Source organism: Haliaeetus leucocephalus, unplaced genomic scaffold (assembly GCF_000737465.1).
Source record: "Haliaeetus leucocephalus isolate CR32 unplaced genomic scaffold, Haliaeetus_leucocephalus-4.0 Scaffold269, whole genome shotgun sequence".
Classification (NCBI taxonomy): Eukaryota; Metazoa; Chordata; class Aves; order Accipitriformes; family Accipitridae; genus Haliaeetus; species Haliaeetus leucocephalus.
The window spans coordinates 57,979-81,378 of NW_010972705.1; the positions used below are offsets into that span (position 1 = coordinate 57,979).

Sequence of the window (23,400 nt, forward strand, 5' to 3'; positions counted from 1 at the left end):
CTTACCTTTAAATCCAGCCTGTGCAGCCAGTACTTTTGTTTTGCTCTCCCTCATACTTACAGAAATTATTTACAAAGCTACCTATAACCCTGCTTTAAACACACCTTTGTTGTATGGCAACAAAGAAACCCAAAAGAAAACCCAAATTACACACATACATCACTGCTATCCCGTTTGTGGTAGTAAGTTTTCATTCTCATTCATCCTCTACCATTAAAATTACTTTGAAACAAGACATTTATTACTCCCCCTGTGTTTGTACAGCATCTAACACAAGGCTAATTGATGAGTATGGTTTATAGTAGCTATGATAACTGGAAACAGATCTCTCTAACTGGTCAGAACGGTCACGATAACTGCCTGGTTTCTGTCCCCATGACACTGGGAAATAAAACTGCAAATTTAGGGAACTGAGGACAACCTGCAAGTGGTATAACTGAGCAGAAGGAGATGTGCAAATGAGCAGCAAAGCACTTCCACTGCAGCCCCAATGTATGAACGTGCCTCAGCACACAGTTTGTCAGGGCAGCAGCTTTGGTGCAAGCTGGCTAGTACCAAGTTCAATGCACAGACGAAAACTGAGCAAACTGCTGTGATTGCATGGGTAAGGATGTGTTCAATACCCAACTGCTCACTAGGATTCACAAGTAATGGGTACTCAACAATTAAAGTTGCAATGAGATGCTTCAGTTTAAACATCAATTCATGATGCTCAGGAGCCTCACCTAGAATCAAAAAGACAATTAACCCCATTATCATCTAAATCTCTTCTCCACTTTAGAAATACATTTCTGTTGGCCAAAACTGAACCCCAACATTGAATTTCTTTATGTGCTAGTTAAAGCATTCAAAACGCATTCGATAAATTCTGAGGAGAAAATATATTTCCATGAACTCTTACATATTTAACAAGAAAAGGCCTGCCTTTACCAGGAACTGCCTGTAGTATGAGCTGAACTGGAAGACTGTGTTTCTCCAGCTTTATGAATATATTCACCAAAGCCAATCTGCCTCCCAGTCTTTTAAGGTAGTCTAACTTTGTTGCCTTATAAGCCCCAGAACACACAGGCCTTCAGAGCACTGCACTCGATACCCTAAAAGCCAGACAGTCAGAACTGAGGTTATTCAAACTTGCAACAACATGTTCTGTGGAAAGCAAAATATTAAGTAGATGTGGAGACACTCTAAGCAGCAAGTTCAACACTTCTTACTGACTATCTGGTCATGGCTGTCCATGTTAAGGACAGTCTTCAGTTGAGTTCGCAGTAGAAATTACTTTTGCTCTTCGTGTTAAAATCCACTTTATAAGCCTTGCTGATGGGACTGCCAATGTTATATAGACGAATAATCACCTTTGGGTTGTTTGGGTTTTTAAAGTATTGGTCAACTCATCACTATCTGAACCTAGCACAATGAGCAATGAAAAAAAGCCCTGAACAGAGAACATGACAGAGAAAACTAACCTCTCTGAAAGACAAGCTAATAATTTCAAATATGATTGTCTGGAATTAGCCCTCTATGATTTAAGATATGTTGAGAAATTACAACTCCACTGGGTCTCAATTTGTTCATCATTTCTGAATTAACATCATATGTTTACACAGATTCTGGTACCTAAGAATTCTGAAATACATTTCAATGCTATTTTCTATAAATTCACCAAAGCTACGCAAAATATTGCAATCCATGTTTTGGACATGACAGCAGTGCACACACATTAAAACAAAGAGTTTTCCGTTTGTTTGTAAAGAATACGCTGAACTATAAGCCTACATTTCTGATAGCAAGGCAACCTATGGTACCTGAAGAGGATTGTGTCTTTTCTCCCTCTCGTAATATGTATTTTACAGTGTCTTCTGTGCCACAGCTGTTTAAGCCATGTTTGTTTTTCAGGATGAAAGGATACTTTAAGAAAAAAGGCAGGCACCCAAATGTTTGAAACACTCCTGGGGGATGAAGCAGCACAGCAGGATCAGCCTGCTGTTGGGAACAGAGCCAAACAACCTCAACAGTGTAATGGGATCTTTAAAGAAGATCCTTATCTTGCTGACCGTGCAGCCCGTGAGCAGCACAATTTGGCAACAGGTCCGAAGCAGAAAACCAGCGAAGCTGAGAGCCTCTTCCTGGCAGCGGTATGGACTTGTACTTGCTTCAGACAAGTGTGGAGGCAGCGGTATGGACTTGTACTTGCTTCAGACAAGTGTGGAAACACACCCTCAGTTTGACAGTCCCCATCAAGCCAACATGTACATATTATAATCCATTTCAGACATAATCTAGTCTTCTTAAAAGCACATTTGGCAGCTTGATATAAAGACAGCTTTCAAAATAAAGCTATTTTATTTCCCCTTAGTTGGCTCCCGCTATCTACAGGCAGTGTCCAGACACAACAAGCAGCCCAGCCTCAGCGCACAGGAGGAGCAGCTGAAGGGCTCTGCTCCACCACTGATGGTGCACTGACTGACCAGGAAAACATCGCACCTCCCTGGCACGGGCATGTCTTCACCCCGCTGGGCTGAGGCTTCAAACCCCACCACGCCTACTCTTTAGAGTACCGAAGCAGCTGGCAGAAGGGAGGCAGATAGCCACTGCCTTTCAACTACCATAGTGACTACAATTTCAAGCATTAAGTGGGATATTATTAATTAATAAGATGGGGCTGAACAGGAACGTTTCCTTACTCGCAAAGCAGCCTCTTATTCTCTCCAATTCCTCATATTAAAGTCTGTTTCGCAGGTTGTTGTCATAGCAATGAGTAGGATATCACAAACTGATGAAAATTTTAACTGCAGATCAAATGAGGAAAGAAGATTTGAGACTGGAAGACAACTCTCAATTAAAATCTGTTTAATAAAGATCAAAAAAATATTCAGACAAGCAGATGTTTCAGCTTCCATATCAGGGTCTGGCTCAGTGCAGAAGTCCCTCATCAGCAGTTAATACTTGACCTTGTAGACACATTGCAACTAGTAAGCAGCCAAAACAGCTGTATTTTGAAGAGATACACGTTAAATGAAACGGAGCTCCCAGGCACTAGCAAAAAAGGAGGAGAAAGCATTTAAGAAAGAGACCGGGCTTCCCAAAACTGTTGTGTAAAGAAGGTGGTCATACTTCCTTTCAGGACAATAAAAAAAAACAGAAGCACAAAACTGCTGTAAACCTTTTTTTTCACTGATGTAATCTAGTACCTCCAGAGGAAGGCTGTGTTTAGTTACTTTAAAAACAAACAAACAAAAAACCCAAACAAAACAAAAATTAAAAAAAACTTTGATCAGTAGTTAAGAAAATTGTTCACTTCAAGTATGTTTAGCTTCTAAAGCTCTAAGGAATTCAAATTTCAGCACTTCCTCATAAAGCAAATAAATAAAAATGGAAAGCAACATAGGCATTTGAGAGGAAAACAATCCCAAATCTCAATGCTTTGTTTGTTTTAGTGTTTCTGCCTGTACAGCAAGTTCAGCTCAAGGACCTATACTACAACAGCAGACAGAGTATTGTATAATAAGTCATCACTAGCCTGGAGATGGAAGGGCAACAATTATTCTAGTTTCCAAAACCAGTACCAAAGCATTGGTATCTCAAAACCCAACTTTCCTAAAGACACCAAACACCATCCCCTCCCAAAGCCTCCATACCATAAGTCTCATCCAACATATTTAGTTGGGGTTTTGCTTTGGATTTTAGAAGGAAAAGAGGAAGACAAAGAATCAAAGAGTAATTGAATGCGTATCAACACAAAAAGCAGGTTTTTAAAGCTATCATAATGCTTTCTTTGATCTTTTGTTCGACTTTCCTTCAGCAAGAAATCTAGTCCTTTTAGTCTCAAAGAAGTCAGAAAAGCTAGAGATACACAGAATACAAATTGACTTGACAGGGTTGCAAGCCCCGCAAGACACAGTAAATCTATTGCTGAACTTCCAGGCATAGACCACACATGGTAATACCACCTGACTGTCAAGAATCCTTCGGAAGTTAAATATTCACTTCCATTAGCTGAACAAAACATTTGCAGTTTCAACTCTTTCCTTAGGCAGTCTCAAGAAAGTTATTTCCTTGACTGTCTGGACAAGGCGCCGTGATAAAGAACGCTGTGCAGAAATCTCTGTGAGCACCTTAAAAGTGTGATTGCTTTTTTATACTCTAAACACAAAGCTGCTCAGTCAAGGATTCCTCACAATGACAGGGCTGGGAAAAGACTGCAGGACACTGTCTCATGATGGCGTGACTACTGTATGTGTACAGTGAGTCCAGATTTCATTGCTACAGCAGTGGCGTGACATGAGCATGAGGAAAAAGAGTGGAGGATACAAATTATGCCTGCGAAGCATCGATGTAATGCATTTCCCTCAAGTGCTGTTGTCTAAAGTACCTCACCACCTTTATTACTGCTTGAAAGGGGAAAAGAGTTTGCAAGAGTCCGATATTCTTCAGGAGCAGTGCTGATTACTCAGTGTCTGTATTGCCCCAAGCCAACAAGACTGAACCTGAGCTTATGGATCCCGGGAGGATTCATATCTCATCCTACTGTCTTCTATGGTAAATAGGAAAAAAATTGATGGCCAGGAGTAGACCTGCCAGACCACTGGTTGAACACCACAGGAAAGAGAAATTGTACTATCTGTATGCTCTCGTGTTTTACCAAGAAAAGAGGATTGCTGGGAGTGGCCAGAGTATCAGTGCAAACATATAAACTAACATACACTTCCAGCTGTATTAGCAAAGTGTACCAAATAAAGAAGTGAATACTCTTACCCACCTTTCTTAAAACCCACTGAGTTGTTAGTTGAAATTACTATTCTGCCAAGTCAATCTAGAATTGGCTAAGAACATACCCTGATCTACAGAAATCAGTAATTTCTCATTACCAGCAAAAAAAAGTTCATTTCAAGGACTAGTATTCCTAAGCAAATGTTATACAAAGAAATACAGAAATAGGTCTTACAAATAAAAGACAAGACAGAATTGTTTTGGAAGAGAAAGAAGTGCTCATCTCCAAAAGACTGGAATTAGGCAAAGGCTGGTCACGTATTCACAGCCCCTCTCAAAAGCATGATGTGGAAGGGGGACTGAACAGTGCATGTTTTCCACTAGTAGAGCAGGTAAGTTAAGCGACATCATTATCATGAGTTTAAAAAAAAATCTTCTAATCTCACAATATCCACCTTTGCTATTATCCCAGGGTCTCTGCCTAACAGATGTTTTACATTTTAGTATATACTGGTGATCATCCTAGCTTAAATCAAAATCTGGCAACTACACCCAATAAACAGCCAGCAGACTTGCCCTCATAATTTCTTTATAAATATTCAAACTTCAGAGGCAGCAAGTGCCCTTATTCATACTGAAATTTCTGAAGGAGAAATCTAAATTTCCCCAAATTCAACTTTCACTTGTATTAAAAAAAGAAAAAAAAAACAACCAGACAATTGCACTAAAATCAGAGAAGCCTAAGGTTCCCCGAGTAGTGTCCAGTGAAAGGCCACTACAGTGTCTACAACTTCCAACAAAGCAGCAGCTAGCAGAACTACAGCCTAGTCAACCCATGCAACAAATACTCAGACTGAATTATACACTGCATGAACTAGGAAGCTTGTAAAAAACATTAACTAGTACTTCACAAAAGGCAAGGCTTATTGCTGCTGAGGAAAAAACTGAACTAGCAGGTTTTTCAGGGTTGAAAATCATTACCCTCTACAGCCAGAACTAACATAGCCTTCCTGAAGTCACACGCAAGTGGAGGACAGCAGAGTTTGGGACAAAAAAACCATGACTAGAGTTTTAGTTCCTGCTTGGGATCTGGTTGTATGTTCATTCAAAGTTCAATCCATAGTGCAGGTAGAACCCAAACAGTTTATTCCATTAAAAACAAGTTTCAGCTCACATCTAATACTATGAAACTGTAAGTCATCACCAGGAATGGCATTTCTGCTCCCCTACCCCTTAACCACATAATATTGCTACTTCCCTTCAATCAGACTAACGATCGTGCAGCTGCAGAGGGAGTGGGTTCAGTGAGCTGACCCAAGAGCAAACTAAACCCTCTAAAACAAAACAGTGAGTCAGTTGAATAAGCTTATCCAGTGGAAAACTATGTGGCTATACAACTGCTGAATCTGACACAAGGGATAGGGATCAAGTTCATGAGGAAAGGGGGAACTTGCATTTCAACAACCTTTCTCCATTATAACATCGGTAAAATGTGAGGTTTCACATTTTGTTTTCCTGGGATCCAGCAAGACTTGATCCTGGTCAGGCCCTCTGCATGCAACAACCACCACCCCGTCCCTCTCCCCCAAAACCCCACCAAACACATTAAAAATGCCTTGTAGGCATTTTAAAAAATAAAAAACTCCTAGGAAGGGACTCCGCCAGCAAAGTGGCCTTGAATACATCACTGTCTTATGGTATATATAATCTTTTGATCATCAGTGGGAAAACAGAGACTCGTATGACCTTTACTGAGGAACGCTCCTTAATGCCCAGCCTTGTGGATACCTGTTAGCATTAGTAACTTGCAGTGAAGAATACACTTATAAAAATTTAGAGGTACTTCTATCCAAACAAGAGGAAGGTATCATCAACCAACATTAGGACAGCCTGACTAACACAGCTTATGGTAATCTAGAATGCAGTCCTCTCCCCAAGCCACAGAAGCACCTGTCTATTTTCAGTTTCAGGCATTAAACTAGAGACTCAAACTACCCTAAAGCAATTTAGCCACCTAAAGCAATCTTTAATGATTTTGTGCACACAACTAAATATTTGATGCTTTTGCTGGTCATCTTTGAATCTCACTTTCACAGGAATAATACACTTACATGTCCACCCTTTCCCTGTCAAAAGCCCCACCTTGAGAAGGCTTGCTCCCTCTGCCAGCTCATTAAAACTCACACCAGTCCCTCTGAGGGGGAAAGGAGGAAATCCAGACAGACCCATCCAGGAAGACAGGGCTGAGTGACCTTGAAGTTCTTCAGATGGCTCTCTCCACCAAAAAAAAAAAAAAAAAATCAGAAGGCAAAGCCTCTGCCCACTGTAATAATTTGCACAGCTTTGCAGTCTCTCTGAGATTAAACTTGGGGATCAGCTAGAAGCCTGGGTGAGTTCAGGGCACACACACACACACATATATATGCAGGTGAGGAAACAGCTGCAGAGCACAAACTAAACAAGTTATAGACATTCTCTTCAAAAAATACATGGAAGGACATAGGATCTCAGGTCACACTCTGGTTAAGCTATCAAGACAAAAGAGGAAAAAAAAAAATTAAGACTGAAGTACACCACTAAAGCTGCACAAGACTTAGGACCTTCCTGTACTAACTGTGGCTGACTTGCCTCAAAACCACGATTCCCCACACCTCTAGCGACAACATCAGCAGGACACTTTCAAAACTGTTTAAACTTGGGTTATGTCAGTACATATAATATGAGCTACAAGCATACATCGAGCACACTTTCAGGCTTGCAGTTTGTCAATATTACCAACCATAAGACACAATAGTTAAAAAAAAACCCTTTCAGTGGATCACCCTCCTGTCAGTCATTACCATTACAATCAACAGCTAGCTGTACTCACAAGATGAGTAATTCATGCAAAAGCAAAAAAGGGGAAAAAAAAAGCTGTTAAATAAAAAAAAAACCTTTTAAAAAACTTATTAGGAAAGCTAATCCAGATTAAACTGGTATCAAAACAAAAAAAGATGCTTAACTGTAACAGGAGCAGGGAAAAAGACAAGTACTGGGAACTGTTGGCTTTGGCTATTAAACTGTAGAAATGCATATTCCAGGTATTCACTTTGATGTAACAGCCTATATCTAAACAGCCCCTAAAATTAATTGCTGTTTACACAAAAAAACAAACTGAGTAAGAAGATTCAAGTTGAAACCCAGGTACTCCAAGTAACAGAAAGAAATAACTAATACAAGCTGGAAGCCACTCAGCCAGGACAATACCCGGAAAGGTGAATTCGCTTTGAGCGGGGTTCTTGTAAGCCAGGTGGCACACAGGAAGCAGCATTCCACTTCGGACATCTCGCTGCCATATCACCAACACGATCACCAACACGCTCAGCACTTGTGCTCTCCCTGTTCCCTCCAACTCCCTCCCGCATCGCCAAACCGCGTTCTCCTGGAACGGCTTCCAAACAAATTCTTTGAATACAAACAGATACAAGCAACAGGACTAAAAATAGCTGAGCAAGAGCAGAGACATTTGTTCTGTTCTTACACTGGTGGAAACACACTCAACTGCATCCAAAAAAGTGCACCTAGTTAATTCACACTAGAACTGACAACTAGGAACACAGTAGAAAGTGCCACCATGTTGTGGTTTAAGCCCAGCCAGCAACTAAGTACCATGCATCCGCTCGCTCACTCCTCCCTGCTCCCAGTGGAATGGGGAGAATTGGGAAAAAAAAGTAAAACTCGTGGGTTGAGATAAGAAGTTAAAAAAAACAACAAACAAGAAAAGACAAGTGATGCACAATGCAATTCCTCCCCACCCACTGACAGATGCCCAAGCAGCAATCTGCCCCTCCTGGCCAGTTCCCCCCAGTTTATATACTGAGCATGACGTTCTATGTTACGGAATATCCCTTTCGCTAGTTTGGGTCAGTTGTCCTGGCCATGCTCCCTCCCAGCTTCTTGTACACTGGCTTGCTGGCAGAGCATGGGAAACTGAAAAATCCTTAACTTAGGATAAGTGCTACTTAGCAACAACTAAAAACATCAGCGTGTTATCAACATTATTCTCACACTAAAACCAAAAAACACTGTACTAGCTACTCAGAAGAAAATTAACTCTACCCCACCTGAAACCAGGACACACCATAAAAAAAGTTTTGGAGGGGAGGATTAATTCAGATTTGCGACACTCATCAGATCACATTACAACACTCACAACAAAAAGCAATGGTTAAATTACAAGCCACAAGTGATATAAAAGCAAATGCACTAAGTAATCAGCAAGGCTATATCTATAAAATGTGCTAAAAACCTCGTGATACTGGATTTTTTATTCTAGCTTCAAAGTTTTGATAGCTACACCAAAGAGCTCAGGTATCATTTCTGCACCTGTACAGAGCCCTACTCCTTGAACTACATACTGAGGGAAGAAGACCAGTACAGATCACTGCTTGTGATATGCTCACATATTCAGAAAACCACAGAAAACCAGGAGTCTTGCTGAAAAAACTCTTTTAAATAAAGCAAGATATCCTAGAACAGCTTTCTCTAATTTTCCCACTGATAATGATATTTCTCAAGGTTCATCTTAGGCAAGAGGAGAATTCACCAAAATAAAAACCTAATTTTTTCACAGTGACATATACAACTCTGAATATAAAGTTTCAGAAGGAGGAAAAGAAACAATAGTTTCTAAGGCAGTATTAAAGGTTTCCTTCCTTCACAATCTTATGCTTTTACTGTGCATAAAATCTTGATGAAAACTCAGGCCATTTGGTTCAGTTTAGCTTTCCAAAGTGAAACTTTGTGAGAACCTGTGTCCTTTTTTAATCTTATTGTCAGGTGCTCAGAGACAAGCAGCCACAGAAACAGCACCAAGAACTGAAAACTGTAAGAGATCACTTTTATTTCTCTGCCACTTCTGGATTGCTCCTTCTACAGTCACGAGCATCATTAGCACCTCTTCTAGCTTTAACAAGGTGGATTTGATTAGTTTCCTTTCATACTAATCCTAATCTTAACCTGCTTCAGTCAGAAAACTTGGTTTTACCCCAAGATTTCCCACTTGATTTTAGAATTATTTTCTTCATGATCACAACTTCTCAACTTGGTGTCATGTGTAAATTCACTTACTCCGGTTCCGCCATTTTAGTAGTCTACATGAGGTCAGGTCTAATCTGCACCAAAACAATACCAAACTATCCAAAGAGATGAAGGATTAACAATCTTTACAAGAAGCAGACTTCAAAAGTACAAAATGCTAGAAAGGAGCAGGTAAATAAAGAGCCTTCCACAGAGAATTCAAATCTAAAAGTAGGAATAAAGTCATCTAAGTTGTTCTTGTGTGTTTAATATTAAAAAGGCAAAATGAAATTCATCTCCCACTTCTTATTTAGTATCTTAACCTTTTTAAAGACAATACCAAAGAGACAAACTGTTCACATATGATGTCAAATTGCCCAAAGTTTTACTGCAATTAATTCAGTATTTACTTCCTCTTCAGTGTAAGGCAGGGGGTGGGGGGACCACCCATAGGCTGCTTCTAAGATCCACAGTCACTGTTCCAGCCCCACCCCCCCGCTGCCTTTACCTTTTTCTGCAAGTCTGCACTGACTTACATGTTGTTTGGCTGCCACAAGTTTTCTGTCTCCAGTAGGAGGTTCTCACTCTCCTCCACCATTTCTTTCCAAGCCAGACTAGCTTATAACAAAATTGAAGAAAAGTGCAAAGAATAATTTTTTGAATGACTGTATAAAGTTTTTCTTCAAAACTTCCTTCCTAGTGATAGACCATTAAGAAATTCCTTTTCACAGAAATTTATTATCTTATTTTCTTAAAGCTTACATTCCCTTTTAAACATATTTTTGAATTCTGCTGTGTTAGTTTAGTACAGCATAGTAATGAATAACAGGCCCTGATTCCACAGAGGTATGCCGAGTTTATATACTGTGCAAGGCAATATTAAAATGCCTAAGTAGAAAATCTGTTTTCTAAAACATCCCAAGAAGGTATTAGTCACCTGTCTATCTTACCATCAGTCTAAAAGACGAAGCACTTTGCTGCATGATGAAGTTACTCACTTCTGAAAAAAAAGGGCCTTGCACTCTTCACATCTTAGTTTCTGAAACAGTTAGCTTATTTATATTGATTGCAGCACCTCATCCTCAGTACACATATGAATTCCAAGATTGCACCTAGAACACACATTTTGCTAACTGCAGTATTCAACTCTAGCAACAGCATTAAAATATTACAGGTGTCAGCTTTAGAGATCATGCTGCACCTATAAAAACTCCACTGAACAAATGGTTTGGCAATGACAATCTTTAAAACCATTTCAGCAGAAGACGTGTTATAAACATCAATTTTCTCCAGGCAACCCAAAAAGCTGTATGTACACAGAAGTCAAGCAAAGGATGGGCAAGTGATAAGCAAGATAAAATATTACAAGTTTTAAAAACTGCATTACAAACTTAAGTAACAGTAATTTAATCACAGTAATATTTTTTCAGTCATTTACTGAATGTCATTTAAAAATTCTAGCACAACAGGGGACTGTTAAGCACACTTGCTGTAAAAGCCAAGAAGACACTGTAAATACATTGAGAAACCAATGGTAGGCAAGTTTAAAATGCAAAACAGTATGATGCCTTAAACGTGTTCTCAATTTCACAAAGACCATTTTTCAAGCTCAATGAGTACACTGCCCAAAACATGGCTTTTTGAAAATTAGTAAGAACAACCAGATTCACTAGAATAAAGTGAAAATAAAAATCGTAAAAGGAAAAACACAACTTGTCATTCCACACATCTCCTCTGATAAGAGCAAAAAGTCCAAGACAGATACACTGTTAACAGGGCAGCATTTACCCAAAGCTGTAATCAGCAGAAAGTAAACTGCTAAAAGGCTGCTCACTGTCTCACCTTCAGGACACTGAAACATGCAGTTCTTCAGGAGTTTAGGGTGGTTTTTTTCAAAGCATACAAGCCTCATCTAAGTAGGTACTGTCCTTTTGGTCCCTCCATTTTCCCATGTCTAAAATTTGAAAATTGATACTTAACAACCCTGTTGCTGTGCTCTAAAACTCTAAGGCAGAAGGTGTTAGCATGATCTTAGTTTTGATACCTCTAAAGAACCTTGCCATGAAGTCTGAGGTTTGAGATTTGTTGCCATGGAAGTTAGTCTGAGATCACACCTACATTACATGAATTTCTTTGCAGGATCGAATGCAAGAGACTGATAGAATGGGATAAACCAGCTCTCAATACACTGCATTTAAACATTGCTGAGTATACATGCAACTGCTGAGAACACCAACTTTAAGGAGTAGAATTTTTACTTCCACTTATTCATTAAAGTCCATTTGCGGAGTTATGAATACCTCCAAGAAAAACATTTTGTGCTCTTTTCAGATTTTTTTGCCAAAGAAGAAAGGGAAGGAAAAAGCATGTTTAAATAGATTATCTCATTCCCAAAGCCAGGGATATAACTTCCCTTAAAACCATTCTAAGTTCTCAAACATTATATACACAATGAAGAAAACCCAGCAAATTCCCAGAACACAAAGCACCAGGAGTAAGGCCTTCCATATCAGAGATGATCAGTTAGACTTTAATGTATATTCTAATAAGGAAGCACATTTGAGAACAAAAACCTTTGTTCAACTGAATTATCACAATTCCTATAAAACTAAAAAAAGGAATAAAACAAAGAGCCCAAGTATGCAATGACATTAGGCAAGAAGAGAACTAGGATTAAACCTGGTGAGTCAAAAAAAGTCAACCTTACACACTAATGTGAATCCACAAAAGGCTGTAATTTTACTTCAGAGGCAACTACAAATAAATAAATGTTTATCTGGAACTCGCTTGTCAGCAGAGATTTTAACATGACTGAAATACAAGTTGTTTTAAGTGTCAGAAGTACATTGATGTCTATCTAAAATTCTCATGCTGTAAACAAGTATTTCTTTGGCTGAACTCTTGCAGAGCTTTAGTTAGATATCCAACTACTATAAAAGACTTGAAAGCCTAAGTTCTAGAAACATATGATAATGTTTCGGTTAACCTTGAGACTCCTGCAGCTGTGATGTTTTGGATATAAATACAATTGGAAAATACTCACAGTATCTTCTTTAAGATGAGCCTTTGGGGAGCTTTTTTTAATATTTTTTAACTGGTCTGAAGTTTAATAAAAATCTTAATTTTGTTCATTTTTTGGAAAAGTAAATTGAGGGCATCTTTCCACTTTTCTTTTTCCCTTTCAATTAGAAATTCAGGTAATTTTAACAGTACAAACAACTTCTGAAAAAGAGGGGTGGAGGCTAAACACTGTAGGTCAGTATTTCCACAAGCTTTGATACATCCCAGAAGATGAACTCCTTGGAAGGTCAATTCACAAGTCCTAGAAGAGCTAAGCATACCACTTCTTCCAAGCTGGTCTTCAAGATTTCAAGGAAGCAGCGCTCCACACCTCTCTAGCCATAAATATCATACAAGTATAAAATATGATAGAGTCATAATACCCACACATACATTTGGATAAACCAACCTAGTGTAAAGTTCTATTTCCAGTCTCTTACACATTGTCTTCAGCTGAATGCTTTTATGCTTTAACTATAAGTAGTTTAGATACACATTTTAGCAAAGTTTAGCACCGTGTTTAGATACACATTTTAGTGAAGTTTAGCACAGTGTTTGAGCTATGCTTATGTGAGGTCACTTCACCTGGCAGAGGAACTGAGAAGTTTAAAGCTGAGATTTTTCAGGAAATGTAAGAGGTGCAACAATCTCATTTTACTCAACAGAACAACCAAGTGGATCTCTAAACAGAGCTAACTTTCCCCACCATTAGAGAGACAGAAGAGATAGCTTATCCCCTTCCCCTTCAACATTTCTCCCTTACAAAAGAACAAAAAGATTACCTTAAAAAAACCTTTCACAGTATTTCACAGCATGTCTGTTCATACACAAACTTCTGGGAAAAAAGGCAACTCGTCAATGCTGCACTATGCATACCCATCAATGCAGAATAAAAACACATTTATAGGAATACCAGAAGACACAAAACAATCTCGCAGCTTTCCAGTTTGCATTACTGAACCCCAGCCGCTACACATTAACAGAGCAACACCTTTTCAAAACATTGAAACAGTCGCAGATTTAATAGCCAAAAGTGATGCAGAGAACAGAGACCCCCTTCCTCCTCCCCATATATTTCACCAGAGTTCATCGTTCCCGGTGTAATTTCATTACTCTCAGTGCCTGTTCAACAAAGCAGGAATTTTGTTTAGTTTGTAAAGACACACCTAAGATTCCCCAGCATTAATGATTTGATTTCTGCTGCTATGAGCCAGACTCTGGATAATTTGAACAAATAAAAGTAGCAATCCATCACATTCAGTGATCAAGAATACAGAACTCTTCCCCCCTCTTACCCCCACCCCAAACCTGTCTTGCAACTACTGCCAAGCTACATCCTCCTGCTCCTCCACAAGCAACTCATTCTGTCCCTCTCCCTCTACATCCAGCATTAGGACCTGTCTGCTAAGTCAAGGAGAGAACATACCATTAAAGGAACACGCTAACAACTGATCCTAACTTTTCTCCAATACCATGGAGCAACTGGAAGAGGAGGAAGAGTTGCATGTCAGCTTTTCAATCAGAGTCTGTCGATAAAGGGGACCTACAACCATAAAACCAGTTCCTGGCCACCCACCGCTCCTTAATAAAGTCCTGGTCAGGAAAACTATGCCGACTCCAGTTGCTGAAGTCTTTCATTTGTTCTCTCCTACATTCAGCTCTGATCCCAAACAGCTACTTGTTTTTTGCAAGGTGGAAAACGTCTTAGTTACCACAATCTGACTCAAATGTTCAAAACGTGCTTGTTCTGGCCTGCAAGGTAAGATGCCTCACTCAGTACATTTTTGTGTTCAATTTTTGCTTAGATATTAAAATCAACTAAAAAGGCATGGTTCTGCAGTTTCTTGCCATGTGTTTTATCACATTTTATAATAGGTGGGTCATTTCATAACTAGTGAAACACTTGGGGTGCCTTCCATTGATGAGTTATTTTAATTGATGTCGTGGTTTAACCCCAGCTAGCAACTAAGCTCCACGCAGCCACTCGCTCACTTCCCCCCACCCAGTGGGATGGGGGAAAGGATGGAAAAAAAGTAAAACTCATGGGTTAAGATAAACATAGTTCAATAGGACAGAAAGGAAGAAAATAATAATAATAATAATAATAATAATGATAATAATAATAGAAAAAGAAGGAGGAGAAAAAGAAGGAGAAGGACAAAAAGAAGGAGAAGGACAAAAAGAAGGAGAAGGACAAAAAGAAGGAGAAGGACAAAAAGAAGGACAAAAAGAAGGAGAAGAACATACAAAACAAGTGACACACAAAGCAGTTGCTCACCACTTGCTGACCGATGCCCAGTTAGTTCCCAAGCAGCAGTTCCCGGCCAGCTTTCCCCCCATTTTATATACTGGGCATGACATCACATGGTATGAAGTATCCCTTTGGCCAGTCTGGGTCAGCTGCCCTGGCTGTGTCCCCTCCCAACTCCTTGTGCCCCTCCAGCCTTCTTGCTGACTGGGCATGAGAAGCTGAAAAATCCTTGACTTAGTATAAAAACCTATAGCAACAACTGAAAACATCAGTGTTATCAATATTCTTCTCATACTGAATCCAAGACTTAACATTGTACCAGCTACTAGAAAGACAATTAACTCTATCCCAGCTGAAACCAGGACAATGGATTTGTTTATTTAGAAGAAATATAAAAGTTGTACATTTTTGTTTCCCTTTCTCCCATGACTGAAGTACTCAAAAGCACTCCCTAGCAATCAACAGAATCAGCAAGGGAGATAAGTCATATAAATATTTGAGGTAGGTTTCCTAGCAGAAACTAAATCTCACTAATGTTTCATTTCAGAGGACTGTACTAAAAGAGCTGTCTCAGCAATTCTCAGATTCAGTATACCTAACTATGAAGTAATTTTAACCATCTAACTTTATTTTAACCTGTCTACAGTTGTGGGGTCCTGGAGATTTGGGAGAAGAGGGCTGGATTTGCAAGAATAGGGAAAATAGGCTGATCCAGTTCACTTCTAATTACCAGGACTTCTGTAATTCTGCAAAGTTTTGGCTTTACTCTTATTAAAAAGTACTTTTAAAAAATAAACTGCTCCATATGCCAAAGTACAGTAAGAACTCAGCCTAACCTCTCCTAAAAGCTGTATGAGCATTAAACCATCATTTACAATCCACACAATTCCTAGACAGAAGATACAGAGGACTTGGGCAATTTTATCACTATCAGACAATCAAATGTCTGATGTGTTTCTTCCCTCACAGAACTGCTAAATTATAGTCTTCAGTTCAGCTAGAGCTGAGACAGCCAATTACTCCTTATTTGCAAGCAAAGAAATTATTTGGATTTGAAATATGCATCTTATTGCATTTTCACAGCACCTTCTCTAAACACATATCCCAAACCCACCCACTTCTCCACCTATCAAGAGTCATGAATTGCTGTTACCACCACTCCTACTAAATTCAATCCTTAATCCACCTCCTTCTCAAAGGCATGTAAGAACATATGGCCTTGAGCTTGCCTGAAGGATGACAGATTTGACTATGTCAAGTAGTTTAACCTAGAGAAGAAAGTTTTTGGTTTGGTTTGGTTTGTTTGGGGGGTGGGGTGGGTGTGCGGTCTCATCAATGTATATAAATAACTGAAGGGAAGGTGCACAGCCAGAGCCAAGCTCTTTTCAGCAGTGCCCAGTGACAGGACCAGAGGCAATGGGCACAGACTGAAACACAGGAGGTTCCATCTGAACATCAGGAAATGTTTTTTTTACTGTAAGGGTGACCAAGCACTGGAACAGGCTGCCCAGTGAGGTTGGTGGAGACTCCATCCTTGGGAGATATTCAAAAGATGTCCAGATAGTGACCTGGGCAACCTGCTGTAGGTGGCCCTGCTTTAGCATGGGGAGACAAGATGACCTCCACAGGCCATTGCCAACCTCAGCCAGTCTGGGACTAAGTGAAGTAAAAAGGGAAAGAAGTCCTATAACAGAAAAGCTATTATCAAAAATGCTCCGCAAGCTTCATTAGGAACAACTCTTAAGCTCTAGCATTTTTGCTCAGTCACATAAAGAAAAATCAAGTGAATGCCTACCTTCAATTAAATCAGGTAGGGTAAAAGTCACTGGGACTTTAAATCCAGCAACATACACTACTACATCAACAGATAAATGGTTAACAGTGGAAACTGGAGTACAGGTATAAAGCTGCAAGGAGTTTTATACTTTCAGTCATAACAGAGAGCTATTCAAGAAAGATAATATGGGTCTTTTCCTAAGATGCAAAGAAAAATTCCTGGCCATGGCTGTTATCTGGACATCAAGAAGCAGCAAAGAAACCCAAAAGGTTGAGGACATGTATCAGAAGCCACAAGGTTTTCCAAAACACTGAAAAAAACCCACTTTTGCATATTCATTAACTTGCCTTCACCAAGCTCATAACACTATTTCAATCTTTCTCTAAACTGAATTTCAGACAGCTACCCCTTGACTCTTACCCCATGCTCAAAACACTCAGAAATTCATTCAGTGACTAATAAAAGAAAGTGAAGCACAAGACCAGGAACTGCAGTACTGCTCCCCCTCATCACTTTAGTCACCCAAAGTTAACACCAGTAACTTAGGTCCCTCTCATGTCAGTCTCAAAACAGACCACAAGTCAGTGACCTAAAGAACGTGTGACTAAAAGCTGAAATAAAAGCCCAGTAACAGAAGACATCTGTCCCTCGGGGTCCAACCCATTAAGAGCATGGGCCAGAACTTCTCAAATACAATGTATTATGTACAGCCCGACGGCAGAGCAGGGTTTGGCACCAGGATTCCTTTCAGATTCTTGTTGTGAAACTGCATCTAAGACAATATAAAAGTTTGAAAATCAAGGAAGAATGTAAATGCAAAAAATAATTTTAAAAAAGTCAGCAACAGCCTTCAAATACAGGGAAACACGGACAATGTGATATCGGTCACTTGTTTACCATAAAATAGCCATGATTCAGTTAACATTTAAAAAATACTGAGATTGCTCAAAAGCAATCTCAATATTGTCTCTAAAGCTTCATCCTACTTCCAGGAACAGTATTTTAGTCATAAGAAATACAGCTGAAATATTCTAGATTAAACCTATGCCACACACAGTAAAACTGCAAAAAGACTTCCTCCCTCTGCAGTTAACCATTAAAATATTTAGCAATATGCTCATAGCTACTGGATTCAAATTTTACACCTTCAACCATGGGGCTGCCTAACAGATTAAGACAGATTTTTTTTTTCACCCCATTAAACCAGGTTAAAAAAAGTGCAACCTGATGATTCAAATCTGGAGGTTAAGAAAAAAGTTGTGTTTTATTCCTTTAACTTTGGATTCAAGTACTAAATGATTCTGTAACACATATTCTGTTGAACCTGCATCTTCTGCAGATCTGGAATAAACTGTGTTTCCTGTATGATAAAGTAAAAAAAACCCAAAACCATAAAGTTCACCATAGGAGTACTACTTCAGGCAAACCTTAAGTCTCAAGAAAGATCAAAGCTCTCTCAATATGGGAAACATTTCATTGTTTTAATGCAAAACGCTACACTTGGCCAGGTTAAGGACTCCTCCAAGCTCATCTGTTGGAACACTGATTTAAGAAGCTGGTGAAGGAGCAGGAAAAAGCTTGACAAGTTTACCTTCAAAAGAAGCCACAGTATCTTGCAGCTTTCACAAAGACAGATGGACAAAAAAAGAGAATTTCAAGAGAACTGAGAGTAGAAACAACTTCATGCAAGGAAACTGTGCAAAGTTGTTCACACAACCTATCTTAGAAGTTTTACAATCTAGAGAGAAAATAAAAAAACCAATATGCTCAGCAAAATAGTTACGATGGAGTAAAAGCAAGCTGAGCAAGCCATGAGATCTTAGGCATCAGACTGTATCACTTCTAATCTGTCTGTCTCTAGTCACTGTTCACTCTTCACAGCATTGAGAAGCAGTGGGGAGAAAAGGGCTGAAGGTACCACACCTGTGAAACAGACTGCAGCAGCCCCAGATGGATGGGGAGTTCCGACAAACTGCCAGTTTAGACAGCCAAAATTAAAGAGCGTGGACTTTCATGTTAGAGAAAAACGGAGAAAGCCTTTGTACAATTTTTGCAAAATACAAACCTTAAGTAATTGCAAAGGAGCTACTTCACAACCTTTCATCCCAGCTCTCACTTTAATGAGCACAACCCGTTTAGGAAAGTTATATGAAAAACAGTACAAGTCCAGACTAGATCTTCTCTGAAAAGCAAAGAGGAGTCAATGGGCTACAAGTGAGCAGATTGTATCAGAAAAAAACAAAATTCAACAAAAAGCTCCAGCAGAATAACATCATGTAAGTGGATATTACTCATATTTCCTCTAGCACCTTCCATTCAATACTTCTGAAGTATACAAATACAATGCTGAGTTTCTTTAATCTGTCATCTTATGAATGGGACAACAAGTCACTTGGCTCCTCTTTTACCAAGGTCATACAAGGCTGCTGCAAACCCAAGCCCAGAACACAGGTGTGGTGGTGCATTTCTTCCACCTCTCTGGGCTGATCTACGAACTCAGGAAGTCTCTCTACATCTTAGTAAAAGTAAAATGAGTTGGGCGGTTAAGCATTGCTTGACCGCACCAGGAACTCTTGCATGGCTAAGACAGGGAGTCGTGCTGACCGTTCCAAGGACTCCTGCTGCCCAGCAGAGGCAGGGGACGGGAACAGAGATAATTACTTCTCTCCTGACAACCTTGAGACATATCTCTGTCCTCTCCTAACTGCCTTGCAGCATCTGGTATCTGAACCTTAATTCATTCTCTGATAGCCCTGGAGCCTTCCTTAACTGAATCGCAACTGATGCCTAATAGTACCAGTGCAATTGGAATCCCAGTAATTTGCTGATGACTAAAGCCAATCATCTCCCGAACCTGTAAGCAGTGGTACTAAGTGAGAAACTTTGAGCTCTCCTGGACCGCAGCGGGCTGCAACTAGCATCTCCCTCTGAGTGAGATGCCTCTCAGAGCTCGCAAACTTTTCTCTTTGCGAAGATTGCAGGTCTGTCACCAAAAATGGATGAGACTTGTGCTGATACTCTCCACTCCTTGAGGGTCAGCCCTTTGCCCATTGAGAAAGATGCCGAAGCATCTGAAGTGAATAGTTTCACTGAATCCAAGGGGAATTTTTAACAGGTTTTACTCGCTTAGGTATATACATCTCTTAGTGCCTTTATGCATGTGTGTACTAACCTGAATATTCTACAGCAAGTATATTACAAACATTGCATTTCAAATCTATACTTAAGCTACTGTCATGAACTTTATTCAACTGTGAATGAATTTTAGGCTGCTATTATACTCATAATCTCTTTAGATATAAACCGTTGACCAAGTCTGAGACTAGGAGTCGATCCAGCCACACCTAGACTCCAACAGGAGTTTAGAATGCAAGGGGGTCTTCTCTGAACCTCGTGACTCAACAGGAGGGTCTCCCCTACTTTTTCACATTCCTGACCTTTGTACAAGTCACAAGAAATCAATTCTAACTCTATTTTCCTTTGTATGTTTCTCTTTTACCCGATTGTGTCTTTGGTTTCTGTATACATAATTTTAGTTTGATTCTAACTTAATTTTCCTGTGTACGTTTCATCCATGTATTCAATAATAGTGTGAACCTTGCCATCGAATTCTGTAAAGTTGCGTTTTTATATAAATTCCTATTAAATCATTTTTACTAATACCATTGGAGGTGATTCTTTAAGCGGTCCAAACCACTCCATTTTGCAACAAGAGGTCTTCAGAGTCCTGCTCATGTGCTTTAATGAAGTAAGTGACAAAAGATAAATAAAAAGATTAATAAAAGATATAAAGCTGTATTCCTGTTCTTTCATGAAGATCCTATTCCAAGTACTGGTACTAAACATTACTGAAATTGTAAGTAGACATCACTATTAATAGTAATACTATCCATACTAAATATTAACAGAGTATTAATAGTCTGTACATACGTTTCTGAAGCACTATTAATCAGCATACTATTCTGCTATGATCAGTATCACTAGGGGGACATCAGCAACAAATATAAAACATACCAAAAATGGCATTCTATGAGAAAAGCATCACATAAAATAAAAGCCCATGGAAGAAATATGAAACATCAAAAATCTGCTTCCAAGTCCTAAAACAGTAGCTTAAAAACTGGAAGAACTAAAAAAAAAACCCTAACAATTAAAACATAATAGCTTCTGATAACAGACAAGACTTTTTTTGTTGGGTTTTCCCTTAGCTTCCTTAGATTTTAGTGGCCAGTCTGTAACCACAAAGTCCCCTTGAATGGCCAAATCCTTTTGCAAGTCATGGCACCAGGAGTTGTTTTGAAGACTGGCCAAAACAACACAAGTGAAACAGCCTAAAGTTCTGGATTTCCATGCCTTTGTTTTTATTACTAGAAACACTTTTTTTAAATCAATATGCTGATAAAGCTGTAACTAGAACAAAGCAGAACAGAGCTTGCCCAACTCCCACTCCTCCCTCACTCCTTTAAGTTACCAAGATTGTTGAGGTTATAAACACAAAAGCTGGCTCATTTTTCAGACTCTGCATCAAAATTGGTTTACACCAGTTAATCCAGTTTCTCCATGTAACCCTCCAGGAGTCCCAAAACATCATTAATGCTGCAACATGATTTAGCCTTCCCTGCTTTCAAGTTACCTAGTGTAAGGTTAAAAATAAATTCTTTAAACAAGTTAGGTCAAACTACCACAGACAGATTGGGCCCAGGTATAAATACTGAGTCAGCCAGGTAGGAATCCAAACACAGATTCCACCAGAGAACATGATATAATCACAGGAATTGCTAAAAGGGCCTGGTAAATATTAAAAAGGCAAAGCCTCAGAAGGCTGAGTCGCTGCTGTTTGTTGTGAAGGGCTCCGTTTCAACGGCAAGCACTGCTCCTCCAGGCCTGCACATGCTCCCCCTCCCTTCCCTTCCCTCACATCCAGCTCCAATTTCTCTCCTTGAAAAAAACAGCTGCTCTCATGCCAGGACGGCCCCTCCATTTCACCAGCCACCACCACGCCAGAGGCTATCGCCTTGATCTGCTGCTGTATTATAAGCGCTCAGCATTTACTCAAATTGAGATGACTAGGGACCAACTGCTGCTTGGCAGCTAGAGGTGAAGCGGGCTGGCCCCCATGAGTTTCCCCTTACATAGCTCCACACCAAACCCGAAGTTTCTGTTCCACAACACTGCATGTTCCTTTGAACACAACCAAGAGGGCTCTGCAAGTCCATGCTCCTGATGTTAACACACCTGTAAAAGAGGCTTCAAACCAGGTTCACCCTGAATGCCACCTGGGAGCTGCTCAATAGCACTGCAGATGTTTCAGCACATATTTTTAAATCTATTTCACATCACAGAGTTCAGATCATTGCCATCAGGCTCAAAGGTGCACCAGGTCCCTTTCTACATCCAGTTTCTTGCAGAAGGGTTTCTACCAGGTCACCTTCCTGCTGCAATTTTCTTTGACAACAACAGCAAACACAGAAGAGCTTTCTTTTTTGTTTTTAAATGCAACATAAGCCAGCCCAATAGCAAAGCCCTGCCCTGACTTCAATTCTCATAAACCACACATAATCGGGGGTGAGGAAGGACTAGGTAGAGAAGGTTAACAGAGAGAACATTTCATTTGTCACCATGTCCTCAAGTAACCTACTGTTGCTGCCGAAATGCTATTGTCAGTGAATTCTGTAGCAACACTGTGACCGTGACAGGGCTGTCCTACCCACCCCCACCAGCGAGGGAGCACCCGAGAAGGAGATGGGGAAAGACAACATGGAAGTAAAGCCCTACACAAAGCACAAATCAAGTTATTCACCCACTTGTTCCCCTTCTGTGCTGCCAGCACTACCATGGCCTGATTCGAGATTAGGAAGGAGCCCAAAGGCACGCAACCTTCCACCAGCCCCACTTCTCCTCTGAGGGGTCCAGCTGCACCCCAGTTTCCTCACACCCCCAAGCCCACAGAGCCACGAGAAGCACGAACCCATCAGGAGAGAAACCCCCAGCTGTAAGTGGATGACGAACAACCAGGATGGGGTGCAGGACCCACTGCCCCGAACCAGAGAAAGCGGAAAGCTAACCCACCTCTCCCGGCACCCACCGGGGGGCGGGTGGGCTCCCACTCCCGACAGGAGCCCGGGCAGGAGCAGAGCGGGAGCTGCCCGCAACCGCGGCCTACTCAGCGGCCCCCCCCCACGCCCCTGAAGAGTGTGTGTGTGGGGGGGGGGTGCATCTGCGTGTTGGGGGGGTGGCAATCTAGGGCAGGGCGAAGCTTCCCCCGGGCGGCCGCCAGGAAAAGTAGGGCAGAGCCGCCTCCCCTCCCCCCCCGCCCCCCCCCCCCCCAACCCCTCCGCGGCCGGGAAGGGGCGGTCCTGGCAGACACCTACCGCCGGACAAAAGCACCCACCGGCAAGAGGAACTGGGCCCGGGACGGGCCCGTCGCCCTCCCGTCGCCTCCCGGGAGGCGACGGGAGGGCGACGGGCCCGTCCCGGGGGCCTCGGGTCGTTGAGGGAGCAACGGCCGTCCCCGGACCGTTGGGCGGGGGAGGGGCGCCGGGCCTCC

At 40.7% G+C, this 23,400-nt stretch overlaps 1 protein-coding gene across 1 annotated transcript in view; it reads right to left on the reverse strand.

Annotated features, from left to right (window-relative positions):
* UBAP2 (ubiquitin associated protein 2) overlaps positions 1–23,244 on the reverse strand; it is a 78,499-nt gene extending 55,255 nt beyond the window's left edge. The window contains exon 1 of the mRNA XM_010569315.1: positions 23,225–23,244. The gene's annotated coding sequence lies outside the window, so the exon portion shown is untranslated. The remainder of the gene's footprint in view (positions 1–23,224) is intronic.
* Between the last annotated feature and the right edge of the window lie 156 nt (positions 23,245–23,400).